The sequence below is a fragment of the Mesoplodon densirostris genome, chromosome 8, assembly GCF_025265405.1.
Source record: "Mesoplodon densirostris isolate mMesDen1 chromosome 8, mMesDen1 primary haplotype, whole genome shotgun sequence".
In the NCBI taxonomy this organism is placed as follows: Eukaryota; Metazoa; Chordata; class Mammalia; order Artiodactyla; family Ziphiidae; genus Mesoplodon; species Mesoplodon densirostris.
The window spans coordinates 49,877,413-49,897,708 of record NC_082668.1 but is presented as its reverse complement, the minus strand read 5'-3'; the positions used below and the strand labels follow the sequence as shown (position 1 = coordinate 49,897,708).

General features: G+C 37.6%; 1 non-coding gene across 1 annotated transcript; it reads left to right on the top strand.

The window, feature by feature from the left end:
- The first annotated feature begins 16,793 nt into the window (after positions 1–16,793).
- Positions 16,794–16,866, top strand: TRNAR-CCU (transfer RNA arginine (anticodon CCU)). The gene has a single exon. It is a non-coding gene; the product is annotated as a tRNA-Arg (tRNA).
- The last annotated feature ends 3,430 nt before the right edge of the window (positions 16,867–20,296 follow it).

Here is a 20,296-nt window from a genome sequence, read left to right as displayed (position 1 = left end):
TTTCATTACAGTCCCACTCATAACTAGGCATAAAATTTTATTTATGGCTATCATTTTCCTCCATTTCTCCCACATTTATTCAGTTGCTAAGCAATAAAGATTGTACTTCTTCAAAGTCTCTCATAAACATTCCTTCCTTTATATTCCCACTTCCAAGGCCCTGGGTCAAATTCCAATTACTCTTAACCTGTTCTAATTTTTATTTCTAATTGATCTTTTATCTCCTCCACTCTATTTCTGCCTTCCTAAAGTTTCTAGAGTTATTTCCTTTAAATACAGATCAGATCAAGTCATTTTCTTACTCAGATCTTCAATTGTTCTTCAAAATAAAATTTTCAGCAGACTTTCAAGACACCTAAAAATATAAGTACAGTTACTCTTTTCCTGGAATTTGCCTTTCACACACACACACACACACACACACAAACCCTGCATATAACTTATCTTTTAGCTAAAGAAGGTTATCATTCTCTAAATTAGAACTTTAATATTATATTTCTGTGATTGCTCATGTAATTATCTTTGAAATATTATGACTTTTTATTACCACCTTTTAACACTATTAAAAACTATTTTTAAGGCCCAATTCAATTTTCCATTAATTCTTCCCCTATACAGAGGTTGTCTCTTGTTTTTCTTACTGTCTTATAGCAATTTTTTTTTCTTGAGGTACATTTGACATACAACATTATATTAGTTTCAAGTGTATAAAATAATAATTCCATATTTGTGTTTATTGCAAAATGATCACCACAATAATTCTAGTTAACATCTGCACCATCCATAGTTACAGAATTTTTTTGCTTGTAATGAAAACTTTTAAGATGTACTCTCTTAGCAACTTTCAAATATGCAATACAGCATTATTAACTGTAATCACCACACTGTACATTACATCCCCACGACTTATTTATCTTATAACTGGAAGTTTGTACCTTTTGACTCCCTTTACCCATTTTGCCCATGTCTGAATCTCCACCTCTGGCAACCACTGATCTGTTCTCTGTATCTATGAGCTTGGGTTTTGTTTTTGGCTTTGGTTTTAGATTCCACATGTGATATCATACAGTATTTGCATTTCTCTGTCTGACTTATCTCACTAAGCATAATGCACTCAGGGTCCATCTGTATTATCACAAATGGGAAGATTTCATTCTTTTATATGGCTGAATAATATTCCATTGCATATATATACCATATCTACCTTATCCATTTATCCATCAATGGGCACTTAGGTTGTTTCCATATCTTGGCTATTGTAAATAATGCTGCAATGAACATGGGGGTTCATATATCTTTTCAAGCTAGTGTTTTCATTTTCTATAGCAATTATTTTTGTCTCATATTCAGTTTTTGTTTAGGCATGACTTACATAAATGAAAGGCACATAGTAATATTACAGTATGACAATATATTTTTTTTAATGTGCCTCTCTTTCCACCCAAATCTGAACCAATTCAGACAAAGTAATCAGCTTACAGAAATTAAAATATCAACTGTATTAGCAATCAGCCAATATTGCAGGACATAATTCATACCCGTGGCTAAGTGAGCTCTCTGATACTGACCTCTACAATTACACAAATATCCATCTGGTCACATCTCTATGGTAGTAAAGGGGGCGTGGCCTTATAAATCCCATGACATAAAGGGACAAAGCAGATAATATGCTCTCTGCTGAAAGCCAGCTAACAAAGAGGAAGAAAAGAAAAAGGGCTTGGCTTACAGTTAATTATCTACCCTAAATCATCAATAAAATAAGGTGTTCTTCCTCCTTCCAGAGGAATGAGTGATGTTGTGGAGAGAAAACAGAAGGTTTATATAAGAGGAGCTCCCTTCACTTGGAAGGAAGCAGCAGTGCTGGAGGAATTCATTCTCTACATAGCAAGCAGGTGCTCTTTCTTATATATGTAAAAATTCAAAAGCATAAATAAATACAAAAATTATTAATACCATGTTAAAGGCCAGTTAGACACCAATGAAATACTGCAAGGCAGAAAAAAGAATTAATTTATTTTAATTCATAATATCATATTGAAAATCATTTTTCTCAATAGATAACCACGTATTAAAGACCTCCTTATTAAAAGTGCCTAAGAGTTAAAATTCCATAATTTATTCGTTTAAAAAGGAAAAGGAGGGGCTTCCCTGGTGGCGCAGTGGTCGAGAGTCCGCCTGCCAATGCGGGGGACACGGATTCGTGCCCCGGTCCGGGAGGATCCCACATGCCGCGGAGCGGCTGGGCCCGTCAGCCATGGCTGCTGAGCCTTGCGCGTCCGGAGCCTGTGCTCCGCAACGCGAGGGGCCACAGCAGTGAGAGGCCCGCGTACCGCAAAAAAAAAAAAAAAAAAAAAAAAAAGAAAGAAAAAAGGAAAAGGAAAACTATTTGCCTTTCACAGAAAACTAAATTGGAAACTATCAGTGCTTGAGATGTTAAAAGACCAGAACATCTGAAAGTAAATTTAAGATGCTCCCATAAGTTACAAATCAATTATAGAACTTTATAAGCAATAATAAAACTGACTAGAATACTAGAATCAGGTTTGATTTGCCATGATTAAAGAAATCATTGATGGGATTGGAATTTTACCACTACCATTATCTTTCTTTGGAAAATAATAATATAACTGGGTAAAGAGAAAAGCTCAAGAGCAGTTGGCTGTCCAAAATGGCCCTCTGAAGAGCAGCATGGCATCTAAGGGGCTCATTAGAAATGCAGAGTTTCAGGTCCCACTCCAACTAAATAAATTAGAATCTTCATTTTACTAAAATCCTAGGTGATTTTCTTGTACATCAACGTTTGAAAAGCACAAAAACTCCTACTTAGCAGAGGTGATGTCCTGTGAATGGCTTTTTCTGAAAGCCAAAAGCTAGAGTGGCCCGATATATTTTCACATTAAATGCTATCAGTTCTCTAAGAGAACCAAATCTGTAATTCAGGATGAATAGAGTTAAACATCAATAACTAAGAGCATAATTTATAAGGGAAAAACCCATAATTTTGGAGGTCCAAATTGTTGCTATCTTCGGTATCTTACTTCAAGCCCAACTAGGTTTTGTGTTCTAAAAGGGAGGAGAATGTGCCTTATTTATATTTTATTCTTTCACTAAGTTGGTGCTCAGTAAATATCTATTGAACATCTGTCATAAAGAAAGAAGAATTTTCCATAGTGAATAGGAAGTTGCACTAGAAGATCTCTGTCTTTCTAAATCTAAGACTTTATGACTCATTAAGTAATATTTATATTTATAACTTTATGTATGTGTAAACAGTGTTACATTCATATTTATATGATGGAAATAAGTGAGGAAAATTTAAACATCTTTTCTCTTGTCTATAGCTTGGCATCAGCATTTTCACTGGTAGGAATTACCTGAATTTTGGGGAATGTAATCAAATATAAATGAATCAGTCTCCCCAAGTGCATGTCTAACCAGTTAAACTCCCTCTCCCTGATTATAGCCCTGAGAAGCCCCTAGTCCACCTTTCCTCCCAGTGGTCAGGGTTCACAGGTTGGGGGAGGTGTTAAAATTCTCCCTCACAGATCTCCCTCCCATTGCCTTCTCCAGGCAGAGGAAAACTGTCTTCACTGCTTGCCAGTGAAGACAAGCAACTGTTTTACTAACATTTAGCCTTTGTCATAACCATTTGCTACATTATGGAAGTCTTATATTTTGTTCATTGAGATATACACCAAGCTACGGCATCCCAGGACTCCAACTTTCTCACACTAAAAGTTCAATAGCAAATACCTGCAGGAAGTTACCTAGTTCTGTAATGAAGGTCCATTCAGGTTTCTATCTTTGCTGTGATTTTAGATGGACTACTATATATATATATATATATATACACATATATATATATATATATATATACACATATATATATATATATACACATATATATATATATATATATTGGCTGTGTTGGGTCTTCATTGCTGTGTGTGGGCTTTCTCTAGTTGCGTGGAGCGGGGTCTGCTCTTCGTTGTGGTGTGCAGGCTTCTCATTGCTGTGGCTTCTCTTGTTGCAGAGCATGGGCTCTAGGCCTGCGGGCTTCAGTAGTTGTGGGTCGTGGGCTCTAGAGCACAGGCTCAGTAGCTGTAGCACACGGGCTTAGTTGCTCCCCAGCATGTGGGATCTTCCCAGATCAGGGCTCGAACCTGTGTCCCCTGCATTGGCAGGCAGATTCTTAACCACCGCGCCACCAGGGAAGCCCCTTTTTTTTATCAGTATCTCAAATTCCCTATGATGACTTCCCTGTGGGATGACATAAGAAAAGTAGATATGCTATTATGAAGAAAAAACTGGTGCTGTTGAATACACTTGTACTGGAACTAACAAGTTAACATTTTCCCTGCCACTGGGGAGTAATAGCTTTCATGGTTAGGAAGAAAAGGTAACCTTTAACATTAGTAGAGCAGAAAGAAACTTGAAAGTGAAGTGGTTGGGCTTTAAAATATTCTGGTTCAGCAGGTAGAACACTCATTTTATACAAGGATCACATCTGATGATCCATAAGGATGTTTAGATCTAAATTTCATTTAGTATTTCGAGGATCTCCCTTAAAATGCTTCTGTATTACAATGAAGAGATATTTAATACTCCCATTTATCTTTTTATTAGAACTGTCTAGACATTAGCTGGTAAATTAATAAAGACTGTCATTGTTTTTATATCAATAAAAAGCAGAAAAATGATTTTACCTATTTATAACCACACTGTAATACTTAATCTCTGTTATATAAACTGTTTTTCATAAAACAAAATGTTGAACTCAACAATAAATTACCACTCATGAGATTTGGCTTTCATTAAAAAAAGAAAAAAAAAGGTGGTATTTTGTTCCAATTTTGTTTAAAAAAACTCACGCATACCACAAAATAAATAAAGGGACAGAAACAAAAGTACAAAAGAGTAAAAAAATGAAAGGAAGATTTTACTTTATCTCTTGAATTCTAGATAACTTTAAGGCATTCAAGCATAAGGACATAGATGGATTACAGAGAAACAGAATCCCCATCGCTGTAGCATTCAGGGAATTGAGGGTGGAGAGGAAGCTGCTTTTGCAGGCACTTTGCAATTTGTTAGTTCTTTTGAGATATATAGGCTTTCTGTCAGACTTTTATAAGCTTTTCCGCATGCATAAAAATTTGGCAAAAAGTTTCTGTGTGTGCATGTGTGTGCATGCACATATGTGTGTGTAAGTTTCAAGAAGTGTTAGAAGCCAAAAAAACCCCAGCAATAAGAAAAAGACAAATTTCAGTATGAGTCAACATCATGAAAAAGAATCAACTGATTTAGTCAGTCCATTAGCTTCAATTATTTGTATGTGAGGTCAGAGGTAAGGCCAACTAACAGAGCTGGTGTTCTTGCAAGATCCCAATAACAGCTAGGGAAGGGGAGGCTGACAGGCCCATGGAAAGCACTCTCTACTTGTTATGAAAACAACAAAGAAGGCAACTTCTTAAGCTGTTCAATGACTAAGGCCATGTTCCTTATAGTCCCCTTGGCCATGAACAGAATTGGGCTGCTAGACCTAAACAGCAGACCTAAAAGGTAGAGTTCACATATGGGGATTAGTATGTTGAGGGGGCTAGAAGCCAAGTGGTTTATCATATTTACAAACACAAAACTATGTCTTGATTTCTTTACCTAAAATATATGAAAATTTGATAATGATTACCACAAAAATGTTTACATAATACAGAGTAAAGTGTAACCCCATCATTTTACAATAGGAAGGAACTATAGTCTATAGAGTATAGGTGTCACAGGTTGGATTCTCCCAAAACAGGTGCTAAAATGGAGTTTGGAGTGAAAGATGGTTTATTGCGGATTAATATCTACAAAAGGAAGGGAGAAAAAGAAGCACTGGGCAGAAGAAGAAGCTGAACTACAATGTAGATGCCACAAAGCCTCGGCCAACCCAGCTCCAGCCTGGAGAAAGTACTGGCATCTAAGATTCCCGTGATAGGCTGAAATGGCTGGGTGTTTTCTACCTCTGTCTTCCTCGATCAAGGGATGTGGGCTGCCCAGGAAGTGCAGCACCTCAGGTAGAATAAGGCAGCACTTGGCAGCACAGGCTGATCCTGAAAAAGTGACAGCCAGAAGCTGCTTCCTCACCCACATCTGAGCAGGAAGTCTTATTTTGAAGGGGATCTGGGCAGTGCACCCCCGTGTCTACCACAACAAGACCAGAAATCACTTCCCCAAAAGAATCCTTGTACTCTAACGTCTAGGTCTTTGTATTATGAAGCTAATTTATACTTATTTGCCTCCTTCATAAAAAAAAATGGAGAAAAATTCATTTTACATAATTCTCCCCCCAAAGGTGATCACAAGTAAAATGCACTAAATGAGCCATATAAAATTGACTCATTTGACAAAGACAAATCACATGGAGGAAAGTATCTACAAAATCAAGGAATACTTGTTTTATTGAAGATACCGAATTCTGAAAACATAGTGCAAGGAAAACCATTAAAGGAACAGAACATAATTTGAGTGTCTCACTGAATATTAATTGACATTGTAAAATATCTATTTGAACAACAATGAAAAGTGGTTTTAATGTCACAAAACTTTTCTTTTTTTTTTGCAAAAGGAAAACAGTCTATTAATAATCATACAAAGACATGAATCAGTCATTATCATAAGGTATGTAATGATATCTGCTTTGAAAGTAAAAAGAGCAAGCTCCTTATCTTCCTTTGGATCCATATCGCAAAGGGTCAGATTATGGCTCTATCATTTGTTATGTGTTATACTATCAGCAAGTAACTATCTCTCTGTGCCTTAGCATTTCTGAAAATTAGGAAATACTGAGTAAGTGTGAGGATTACAAGATAATATTTGTATAATGCATACAACAAACTCTGGAACAAAATAAGTCTTCCTTAAGCGTTAGTTATAGGATAGTTTTTCTTAGAATTAGACATAATATAATAATCATATTTCTTTTCTTTTTTTCTTTTTTTGACAGCTTTATTGAGGTATAATTCAAATATACAATAGACCTAAAGTGTGAAATTCATTGTTTTCATTATACTCATAGATGTGTGCAACCATACATACAGTCAATTTTAGGATATTTTCATCTCCCTAAAAAAGAAACTCTTTACCCATTAGCTATCAATCCTGTGTTTCCCAGCTCCACCCCCAACCCTAGACAACCATGAACCTACCTTCTATCCCTATTCTGGACTTCCATATCAGTGGAATCATATAGTATGTGGTCTTTTGTGTCTGGCTTCTTTCACTGGGAATAATTTTTTTAACAACTTTATTGGAGTATAACTGCTTTACAATGGTGTGTTAGTTTCTGCTGTATAACAAGTGAATCAGCTATATGTATATGTATATCCCCATATCCATTCCCTCTTGCGTCTCCCTCCCATTCCTTATCCCACCCCCCTAGGTGGTCACAAAGCACGGAGCTGATCTCCCTGTGCTATGCGGCTGCTTCACACTAGCTCCCTATTTTACATTTGGTAGTGTATATAAATGTCCATGCCACTCTCTCACTTTGTCCCAGCTTACCCTCCCCCCTCCCCGTGTCCTCACTCCATTCTCTACATCTGTGTCGTTATTCCTGTTGTGCCCCTAGGTTCTTCATAACCTTTTTCTTTTTTTTTTTTTTAGAGTCCATATATATGTGTTAGCATACGGTATTTGGTTTTCTTTTTCTGACTTACTTCACTCTGTATGACAGACTCTAGGTCCATCCACCTCACTACAAATAACTCACTTTTGTTTCTTTTTATGGCCTAGTAATATTCCATTGTATATACGTGTCACATCTTCTTTATCCATTCACCTGTCGATGGACACTTAGGTTGCTTCCATGTCCTGGCTACTATAAACAGAGCTTCAATGAACATTCTGGTACATGACTCTTTTTGAATTATGGTTTTCTCAGGGTATATGCCCAGTACTGGAATTGCTGGGTCATATGGTAGTTCATTTTTTAGTTTTCTAAGGAACCTCTATACTGTTCTCCATAGTGGCTATATCAATTTACATTCCCACCAACAGTGCAACAGGGTTCCCTTTTCTCCACACCTTCTCCACAATTTATTGTTTGTAGATTTTTTGATGATGGTCATTCTGACCAGTGTGAGGTGATACCTCATTGTATTTTTGATTTACATTTCCCTAGCGACTAGTGATGTTCAGCATCCTTTCATGTGTTTGTTGGCAATCTGTATAACTTCTTTGGAGAAATGTCTATTTAGGTCTTCTGCCCAGTTTTGGATTGGGTTGTTTGTTTTTTGGATATTGAGTTGCATGAGCTGCTTGTAAATTTTGGAGATTAATCCTTTGCCGGTTGCTTCATTTGCAAATATTTTCTCCCATTCTAAGGGTTGTCTTTTCATCTTGTTTCCTTTGCTGTGCAAAAGCTTTTAAGTTTCATTAGCTCCCATTTGTTTACCTTCATTTCTATTTCCATTTCTCTAGGAGGTGGGCCAAAAAGGATCTTGCTCTGATTTATGTCATAGAGTGTTCTGCCTATGTTTTACTCTAAGAGTTTTATAGTGTCTGGCCTTACATTTAGGTCTTTAATCCACTTTGAGTTAATTTTTGTGTATGGTGTTACGGAGTGTTCTAATTTCATTCTTTTACATGTAGTTGTCTGGTTTTCCCAGCACCACTTATTGAAGAGGCTGTCTTTCCCCCACTGTATAGTCTTGCCTCCTTTATCAAAGATAAGGTGAGAATATGTGCGTAAGTTTATATCTGGGCTTTATCCTGTTCCATTCATCTATATTGCTGTTTTCCTGCCAGTACCATACTGTCTTGATTACTGTAGCTTTGTAGTGTAGTCTGAAGCCAGGGAGACTGATTCCTCCAACTCCATGTCTCTTTCTCAAGATTGCTTTGGCTTATTGGGGTCTTTTATATTTCCATACAAATTGTGCAATTTTTTGTTCTAGTTCTGTGAAAAATGCCATTGGTAGTTTGATAGGGATTGTACTGAATCTTTAGATTGCTTTGGTTAGTATAGTCATTTTCACAATGTTGATTCTTCCAATCCAAGAACATGGTATATCTCTCCATCTATTTGTATCATCTTTAATTTCTTTCATCAGTGTCTTATAGTTTTCTGCATACAGGTCTTTTGTCTCCTTAGTTAGGTTTATTCCTAGGTATTTTATTCTTTGTGTTGCAATGGTAACTGGGAATGTTTTCATAATTTCTATTTCAGATTTTTCATCATTAGTGTATATGAATGCAAGAGATTTCTGTGCATTAATTTTGTATTCTGCTACTCTACCAAATTCATTGATTAGCTCTAGTAGTTTTCTGGTAGCATCTTTAGGATTCCCTATGTTTATTACCATATCATCTGCAAACAGCAACACTTTTACTTCTCTTTTTCCAGTTTCAATTCCTTTTATTTCTTTTTCTTCTGATTGCTGTGGCAAAAACTTCCAAAACTATGTTGAATAATAGTGGTGAGAGTGGACAACCTTGTCTTGTTCCTGATCTGAGAGGAAATGGCTTCAGTTTTTCACCATTGAGAATGATTTTGGCTGTCGGTTTGTCATATATGGTCTTTATCATGTTGAGGTAGGTTCCCTCTATGCCTACTTTCTGGAGAGTTTTTATCATAAATGGGTGTTGAATTTTGTCAAAAGGTTTTTCTGCATCTATTCAGATTACCATATGGTTTTTATCCTTTATTTTGTTAATATGGTGTATCACACTGATTGATTTGCATATATTGAAGAATCCTTGCATTCCTGGGATAAACTCCACTTGATCATGGTGTATGATCCTTTTAATGTGCTGTTGGATTCTGTTTGCTACTATTTTGTTGAGGATTTTTGCATCTATGTTCATCAGTGCTATTGGCCTGTAGTTTTCTTTTTTTGTGACATCTTTGTCTGGTTTTGGTATCAGGGTGATGGTGGCCTCATAGAATGAGTTTGGGAGTGTTCCTCCCTCTGCAATATTTTGGAAGAGTTTGAGAAGGATAGGTGTTATCTTTTCTCAAAATGTTTGATAGAATTCGCCTGTGAAGCCATATGGTCCTGGGCTTTTGTTTGTTGGAAGATTTTTAATCAGTGTCTCAATTTCAGTGCTTGTGCTTGGTCTGTTTATACTTTTTATTTCTTCCTGGTTCAGTCTTCGAAGGTTTTGCTTTTCTAAGAATTTGTCCATTTCTTCCAGGTCATCCATTTTATTGGAATATAGTTGCTTGTTCTAGTCTATCATGATCCTTCTATTTCTGCAGTGTCAGTTGTGAGTTCTCCTTTTCCATTTCTAATTCTATTGGTTTGAGTCTTCTCCCTTTTTTTTTTTTTTGATGAGTCTGGTTAATGGTTTATCAATTTTGTTTATCTTCTCAAAGAACCAGCTTTTAGTTTTATCGATCTTTGTTATCGTTTCCTTCATTTCTTTTTCATTTATTTCTGATCTGATCTCTATGATTTCTTTCCTTCTGCTAACTTTGGGGTTTTTTGTTCTTCTTTCTCTAATTGCTTTAGGTGTAAGGTTAGGTTATTTATTTGAGATGTTTCTTATTTCTTGAGGTAGGATTGTATTGCTATAAACTTCCCTCTTAGAACTGCTTTTGCTGCATCCCATAGGTTTTTTTTTTTTTTTTTTTTTTTTTGCTGTACGCGGGCCTCTCACTGCTGTGGCCTCTCCCGTTGCGGAGCACAGGCTCCGGACACACAGGCTCCGCGGCCATGGCTCGCGGGCCCAGCCGCTCCGCGGCATGTGGGATCTTCCGGGATCGGGGCACGAACCCGTGTCCCCTGCATCGGCAGGCGGACTCTCAACCACTGCGCCACCAGGGAAGCCCCATCCCATAGGTTTTGCATCATCATGTTTTCATTGTCATTTGTTTCTAGATATTTTTTGATTTCCTCTTTGATTTCTTCAGTGATATCTCGGTTATTTAGTAGTATATAGTTTAGCTTCTGTGTGTTTGTATTTTTTACAGATATTTTCCTGTAATTGATACCTAGTCTCATAGCATTGTGGTCGGAAAAGATACTTGATACAATTTCAATTTTCTTAAATTTACCAAGGCTTGATTTGTGACCCAAGATATGACCTATCCTGGAGAATGTTCCATGAGCACTTGAGAAGAAAGTGTATTCTGTTGTTTTTGGATGGAATGTCCTATAAATATCAATTAAGTCCATCTTGTTTAATGTATCATTTAAAGCTCATGTTTCCTTATTTATTTTCATTTTGGATGATCTGTCCATTGGTGAAAGTGGGGTGTTAATATCCACTAATATGATTGTGTTACTGTCGATGTCCACTTTTATGGCTGTTAGTATTTGCCTTATGTATTGAGGTGCTCCTATGCTGTGTGCATAGATATTTACAATTGTTATATCTTCTTCTTGGATTGATCCCTTTATCATTATGTAGTGTCCTTCTCTGTCTCTGGTAATAGTCTTTATTTTAAAGTCTATTTTGTTGGATATGAGAATTGCTACTCCAGCTTTCTTTTGATTTCCCTTTGCATGGAATATCTTTTTCCATCCCCTCACTTTCAATCTGTATGTGTCCCTAGGTCTGAAGTGGGTCTCTTGTAGACAGCATATGTATGGGTCTTGTTTTTGTATCCACTCAGCCAGTCTATGTCTTTTGGTTGCAGCATTTAATCCACTTACATTTAAGGTAGTTATCGATATGCACATTCCTATTACCATTTTCTTTATTGTTTTGGGTTTGTTATTGTAGATCTTTTCCTTCTCTTGTGTTTCCCACTTAGAGAAGTTCCTTCAGCATTTGCTGTAAAGCTGGTTTGGTGGTGGTGAATTCTCTTCCCTGTTGCTTGTCTATAAGGGTTTTAATTTCTCCATCGAATCTGAATGAGATCCTTGCTGGGTAGAGTAACGTTGGTTGTAGGTTTTTCCCTTTCATCACTTTAAATATGTCCTGTCACTGCCTTCTGGCTTGGAGAGTTTCTGCTAAAAGATCTGCTGTTAACCTTATGGGGATCCCCTTGTATGTTATTTGTTGTTTTTCCCTTGCTGCTTTTAATATTTTTTCTTTGTATTTAATTTTTGATAGTTTGATTAATATGTGTCTTGGCATGTTTCTCCTTGGATTTATCCTATATGGGACTCTCTGTGCTTCCTGGACTTGATTGACTATTTCCTTTCCCATGTTAGGGAAGTCTTCAACTATAATCTCTTCAAATATTTTCTCAGTCCCTTTCTTTTTCTCTTCTTCTTCTGGGACCCCTATAATTCAAATGTTGGTGTGTTTAATGTTGTCCCAGAGGTATCTGAGACTGTCATCAATTCTTTTCATTCTTTTTTCTTTATTCTGCTCTATGGTGTTATTTTCACTATTTTATCTTCCAGGTCACTTATCCATTCTTCTGCCTCAGTTATTCTGCTACTGATTCCTTCTAGAGAATTCTTAATTTCATTTATTGTGTTGTTCATCATTGTTTGTTTGCTCTTTAGCTTTTCTAGTTCCTTGTTAAACCTTTCTTGTATTTTCTCCAGTGAATTTCCAAGACTTGGGATCATCTTTACTATCATTATTTGAGTGCTTTTTCAGGTAGACTGCCTATTTCCTCTTCATTTGTTAGATCTGGTGGGTTTTTACCTTGCTCCTTTATCTGCTGTGTATTTCTCTGTCTTCTCATTTTGCTTAACTTACTGTGTTGGGGTCTCCTTTTTGCAGGCTGCATGTTCCTACTTCCCATTGTTTTTGGTGTCTGCCCCCAGTGGGTAAGTTTGGTTCAGTGGGTTGTGTAGGCTTCCTTGTGGAGGGGACTGGTGCCTGTGTTCTGGTGGATGAGGCTGGATATTGTCTTTCTGGTGGACAGGACCGTGTCCAGTGGTGTGTTTTGGGGGGTCTGTGACCTTATTATCATATTAGGCAGCCTCTCTGCTAATGGGTGGGGTTATGTTCCTGTCTTGCTAGTTGTTTGGCATAGGGTGTCCAGCACTATAGCTTGCTGGTCATTGAGTGGAGCTGGGTCTTAGCGTTGAGATGGAAAGCTCTGGGAGAGCTTTTGCTGTCTGATATTACATGGGGCCGGGAGGTCTCTGGTGGACCAATGTTCTGAACTCAGCTCTCCCACCTCAGAGGCTCAGGCCTGACACCCGGCCAGAGCACCAAGACCCTGTCAACCACATGGTTTATAGCACAGGGAACTCTTCTCGGGACTCCGTGGTGACCTGCTTATGTTGCTGGGTCTCCTCCAGAGGCATGGGGTGTCTGTGGTTCACCTCGGGGACAAGGACACTGAAAGCAGAAGTTCTGGGAAGTACTCCTTGTCATGAGCCCTCCCCAAGTCTGCCATTAGCCCCACCAAAGACCTTCTTTCTTTTTAACAATACAAGAACAGAAAAGTAAGTGATATCTATAGAATAATAATGCATGGCCTTGCCCTTCGGGAAGTCATAAGCTAATGCTGGAGAAAGACACATAAATAAGTGACAATAGAATGCAATAACTGCATCTGGAAATATGAGTGCTGAGGAATCATCTAGCCCAGACTGGAGCTGGAAGCAGTCTGGGGACATCAGGAAAGATGTTGAAGAAAAAATCTCTCCCAGCTCTCAGCATTCCCAGCATCAGTCATCTACCATCAGGCAAAGAACAGAGGCCTCATCTCTCAAGGAATACAGAAAATCATCTGAGGAACTCTAATGCTTCTAAGGAAAATATTGGCACCTCAAGATAGAGCTCTTCTCATTCTAGTATTTGGTGACCTACATCTGAAGGCAAAACCTGATGGTCCTCATGCCCCACTCAACTCACGTACATAGAGTTCATGGTCAAAATGCCAACTCAGGGAATAAAACTAATGTGATACCTATATGCAGAGTGCATATATGTGTACACACACACACGCACATGCACGCACACACACACACAGTATAAACCTACCTTCTTTCTTTTTAAAATATGAATGGGCAAGAAGTCACTAGTATATGAGGAGAATCAAGAGCATGCAAGACAAAGATGATGCAAAATGAAAACCTAATCCCAAGGGAAGGAGGGAGGGAGGAATAAAGAGAGAGGAGAAAGAGAAAGAGAGAGAATACAGTATAATAATATTCTCAGAGAAGAGTAAGGAAACATTATTTCTGTAAATGAAGAATGGGATACTAAAAGGAGGAAGCAATCATGACAAGAAAAAGTCTAAAGAAAGTAAGAGGATAGTACCTAAAATTTTAAATGATAGAAAGGGGCTAGAAGAAAAGCCAAGGAAATCTCTCAGAACATGAATCAAAAAGACAAAGAGGGCTTCCCTGGTGGCGCAGTGGTTGAGAGTCCACCTGCCGATGCAGGGGACATGGGTTCGTGCCCCAGTCTGGGAGGATCCCACATGCCACGGAGAGGCTGGGCCCGTGAGCCATGGCTGCTGAGCCTGCATGTCCGGAGCCTGTGCTCTGCAATGGGAGAGGCCACAACAGTGAGAGGCCCGCGTACCACAAAAAAAAAAAAAAAAAAAAAAAGACAAAGAGACAGAAAATATGAGGGAAATTACATAGAGAATTAATCCAGGGAGTTCAACATTCATCTTACAGGAATTCAAAACCAGAGAGAATGGATGGAATAAAGAAATAATAGAAGATTATTTCCAAGTGCTAAAGAAAAACAAGCCTTTAGACTAAAATGGGCTATAAAAAAGGAAGAAATCTTGATACTAGCCCATACAATTTGAGATCATACTAAAAATAAAAAAATATTTTTATAATTTCTACAAAAGAGTCAGAATGAGAATCAAATGGAAACCAGTATCTCACCAAAAATACTGTGTTAAGAAAATAATGGAGACAAAAGCTTCAAAATACAGAGGAAACTTAAAATGCAATGTTTAGTCAATACATCCATTAAGAGTGAAAGCATTTTCACATGTACAAAGGCTCAGTAAGTTAATTTTCCATGCATCTTTTCTTAAAAGTTCCTTAGGAAGCGTGGATATTACAGCAGCACTGAAGGTTGGGTCAGGGATCAACAGAAATAAACCACAGACTCAGACCACCTGTAAGTTTTTCATTTCTGTGGAAAAGGAAACAGAATTCAACAGAAATATCCACACAAAGAAGATGCAGCGTATCTTTGCGTGACTTTTTCCTGGACCCTGTATCCCTACAGAGCACACAGCTGCTGGTAAAACTCAAAATTCCTGCTAAGCCACTGTTCTTTTATACCATGATTTCAGTTCCATTTCAGATCTTAACCTCACCACCCATGTACTTCTGTTCAAGGAAGTCTTTAGAAAAACTAAGCTTTCCTAAATTTTAAACTTAATACTAGAAAGGTATTTTTTTCTCAGAGGCAAGCAGAGTCAGTGCCCAGGTGTTCCTCAAAAATATCGCTGCCTACTACTTTCCAGAGTCTCAGAAAACCAGTCATCTCACCATGTCACAGCCAAACAAAACAAAACAAAACAAAACCAGTGAAAGACCAAAGACATAAAGTACAGGAAGCAGTGGGTCCACTGAAGGAAAGCAGTAAAGGGAACGTCCTGGGGTAGCACATGTGTGGGGAACTGGGAGGCACTGGGTCCAGTTTTGAACAGGAGAATACACTGCTGTGGGAGGGAAAGTTCTAGGGAAAGAGCAACTCCATGCACATTTATAGATTTTCTTTTAGCCCTAACTTTTTTCGATTTCATTTTTTTTACTTGTCCAGTTGAGGGTACGTCTAGTTAAAATTGGAGGAAATGTTTTAGATTAAGAAAACAAGAGTTTGGACTTTGGACTGGTCTTATTATTATTTCTTTTACTTTGTGCTTCAGATTTAGGCATTATTACCATTTGGGATGTTTCAATCAGGTTCTCAATGGTGAAAAGATTTCATACTAAAAATGAGTTAACTCAAGAAGAGTTTACTGAAAAGAGGATAAATTATCAAAGTGTGATGGGATGCAGGGAACGGCAGGGGACAGCAGGGACCCGGGACTAGCAGAAGCAGAGCTCAGCCTCAGGAGATGAGGGGAGAAGTTACTGGAACCTGAAAGAAGAGAAATTCATGCAGAACAGGTGACCTGGAAAGGGTCAGGAATCTTTGTTTAAGGGATTTGACAAACCCCAGGGAGAGTGAATGCCTGAACCTCACTCTTCATCCTTCCCTATTTCCTGCAGACCGAACCCAGCTGGAAGAGAAGGCAGGGAAATCTGAGTGACAGTCATTCTCCTCAGGAAACAGCAAGGTGGGGGAGGGGGGATGATCTGGAAAGAAAATGAAGATATCTGGCCCATACACCACCCTGAATTTCCTTATCTTTTGAACAGATACGACGTCCTGTGCTCCTCTTGTCTTAAAATGTTTCATCCTTTCATAATCATATGTAGGATTTTAGTAATTGGGTTTTGAAGTAATCCATTGATTATGGAAATGAAGAAAGGCTCAGGAGACATCTTTGGTACCAAGGTAAACAGCTGTAGCTTCAAGTCACAAGAAACCAAAAAGCTCTGAAGAGTATAGGAAGAGACCGTTGAGTGCAAACCCTTCCGAACTTGAAGTAGAGAACTCAGAGGTAAGCTGACTTTATCTTGGAAAAAAAACCATAGTTGTCTTCATAATGGAAGGGTGATGTAACTGGGAGAGAATTATAAAATGTTGCAGTTAGTGAAGAAGCAGGAGTTTGGAGTTCAAGGGTCTCTGGTTATTATTTCTCTCCTTTTGCTTGTATGTTTCGGTCAAAATGAGCTAGGTAAGAGACATCCATAACTCACTTTTTGCAAACATAATCATAACATCACTGGCTCATAAGAGAACAAACCTGATGCAACATTTTATACATTGCCACAGTAACACAGGACTCTTTAGAAATGAATCTGGGGACTTTCTTGGTGGTCCAGTGGTTAAGACTCTGCACTCCTAATGCAGGGGGCCTGGGTTCAATCCCTGGTCAGGGAAATAGATCCCACATGTCGCAACTACAGAAAAAGATCCCACATGCTGCAACTAAAGATCTGGCATGATGCAACTAAAGATCCCGCATGCTGAAACTAAAAAAAGATCCCACATGACACAATTAAGATCTGGCGCAGCCAAATAAAATTAATAAATAATTTTTTTTTTAAAAAGAAATGAATCTGGGTGCTAGTAACAAGTTCATTCTAAAATTGCTCTGAAAATACTAATAGCTGTGTATGCAACTGTTTTTCTTAGTTGCTTTAAACATGTGATTAGACTTAATTGATAAGTCATGTAAAGTGAATGCAAGAATAATCATTTATGATTTTCAGAGATTTAAAAATTAAGCGAGATGGCTATCAGTGCCCCGACAGCTTCATATCACACACAGAAACATGAACTTCATTAGGTGAAACAGCTTTATGCCCTGGGATTCTTGTTGCTTTTGTTCTGCCTGACTGTTCACTACCTGCCCCTTGCAGGGGAGTAAACTACTCATTAATTTTGTATATTTGGTTTGTGACATTTTCCATTCTCAAAATCCTTGTGATGAATTACACAACACAATGGAAACAACTATAGAACAAAACAAAAACACACCACATGTGGTTTGCTAACCAGAATCCTGTCAAACAAAATTGGATACTGCATTCCCATGGTTTCCTTTCAATAGTAAAAAGAAAACGTATGCTCAGAAGCACCATTTCTGTAAATTGCTGAAAAATCTTCATATTAGTGTAGCCTAGAAAATATTTTGGTGGCAAAAAAAAGCTTCAGGGAAACCAAGTAATACATTCCTTTTTTCTAACACAAAAGAAGAATGTACTTTATAAGCACATGGGGCAGAAATGATAACAACAGGTCCATTTATCTCACTCAGTAATAAATCCCACTTAGGGAGAAGGTATTTTAACAAGTGTTTTATCCTACCTTGCTAAATAAAAATTTTAAAATATCACACATCACACATAGTAAGGAAAGAGATAGAGTGCATAGCAAAGAAAAAAGAACAGGACCTGGCCCTTTGAGAGTTAACCTCCCAAAACCAATACATAATGGATGAGATTAACCGTCTCTAGAAGCCTCCTAACAAGAAAGGAAGGGAGGGGATATGGGAACATATGTATATGTATAACTGATTAAATTTGTTATAAAGCAAAAAAAAAAAAAAGAAAGGATGTCGCCTAGGACAAAATTCGAAGACCAAAGCCTACAAATCTAATTATGCCTAATAGGACTTGAAAGACGGTGTCAATTTAATTCGTGGAAGGAAAAATATAGAAAAAAAAAAAAGAAAACAAAGTCATTTGTGACTAAGAGGATCCCACATAAAGTCTTAGAAAATGGATCCAGGAAGTATTTTGCCAGGGCTTATCCAGGATTCTCCAAAGCAGTGACAACCTGTATCTGGAGGTTTCTATTTAGAGAGAATCTTGATCATCAGGCGTTGCCACAGCCTGCAGAATGTATACCAAAGCTACTTTCTGATGACCCCTTCAGTAGTCCACATTCCCATACTCAGGGAAGGAAGCATTCTGATAGGCTACAAAGGAAGAAATATCTCCAATTATGAATTTAAAAACTGGAATTTAGAGATCCATGCCAGTTACTCACCTGTCCCCAACTAGTAGATCAACTTTGAGAGCACTCACAAAACTATTTCTGGGCCCCAACACTGGAGACCTGACCTCATTGTTGTTTTTTAAATTTACTTTATTGAAGTATAGTTGATTTACAATGTTGTGTTAATTTCTGCTGTATAGCAAAGTGATTCAGTTATACATATATATATATATATATACATTCTTTTTCATATTCTTTTCCATTATGGTTTATTATAGGCTATTGAATATAGTTCCCTAGGCTGTATAGTAGGACCTTGTTTATCCTTGTTAAAAAAGTTTTTCTTTAACCCTTGCACCATATTTACCTCACAAAAACCTTACTGTTTTTTCCTTAAAACACACTTCAATTATTCTTTTTATGATAAAAATAATACAATTCAGTGGCAAAAAACTGAAAAGAACAAAGGAAGATTTTTAAATAATCCAACACATCACCATTGATATTATGGTGTTATTATCTATCCAGTCTTTTTAAATTTTACTTAAATTCTTTCCTTTACATTCAAATACAAAATAAACTGAAAGAAAAAAGGTACATAAAACCTATTCCTAGTGTACCACTCCCAGATGTTGTGCATCCACCTTCCTCTACCATAGCCGTAATTACAATCCCAACTTTACTTTCATTCTTACTGTTTTCCAAATTAATACCAATTTTCAACAAAAGTCAGTATTGCAAATTTTTGCCAATCAATCGGTGTGCAATAAATATTCATGTGGCTTTTAAATAATGTTGACTTTAGACAACTGTGAAATCAGTCCACACAAGAAGGCCCTCACTTCTGACACCAGTGGCAAGTATGAGGGTTCTGGAAACCATCTCGAGTTTGATAAATCTCTAGAAAGACTCAGAACTAACTGAAAGCTGTTATACTCATGATCACGGTTTATTTCAGGGAAATGATACAGATTAAAATAAGCCAAAGGAAGAAGCACACAGGACAGAATCCAGGGAAAAACGCTCTCTTCACGGAGTCAGGGCAGTGTTACTTGCCCAGTACTAACTGATGTGTGGCAGTAGGCGTGGAATATTATTGCCAGCCAAGGAAGCTCACCCAAGCCTTGGTGTCTAGAGGCTTTACTGGAGCTCCATCACATAGGAATGGCAGACTTCCCACAAGCTGATCGCAGGCTCTACCGCTTCAGAGGTCAGGCTTCATGACCCAAAGCCCCACCCTAATCATACTGTGATCACCGGGCTTAGTCTGTGGTCTTTACTCTAAATCACACTGGTTTAGCCAGCTCCCACCCCAAATGACAATGTTAGACTATCCAACACAAGGCCCCTAGGCAAACAAAGACACTTCAATCAGGAATGACATTCCTAGAGCTTAAAGATTAACTCCCAGAAGCTGAGGGCAAAAGCCAGGCCTCCTTGAGGGAAAGGTTAACTCTTTACTACACACCTGATTCTGATTAAAGTTGAGTGTCTTTAACAAATTTATTGACCATTTGATTTTCCATCTCTTTGTAGTATCTCTTTCATATATTTTTAAATTTAGATAAACTGTATTTTTTCTTATTGAATTTTAGAAATTTAGAAGTGGATATGACTTCTTAGTTAAATATGTATGCCAAACATCTCTGGCTTGCCATGTCTTTTTCTTTCTCTTTATGGCATATTTTTTAAAACAGAAATTCTGAATATTAATGCAGTTGAAATTATCACGTTTTCATTTAAGTTTTCATTCTGTGTCTGAATTAAATCTTTCCCTGTCCCTAAGGTCATGACAATATTCCCTCTGTTATCTTCTAAAATGTTTATAGTTTTGTTTTTCATATTTAGATTAATAATACACCTGCAA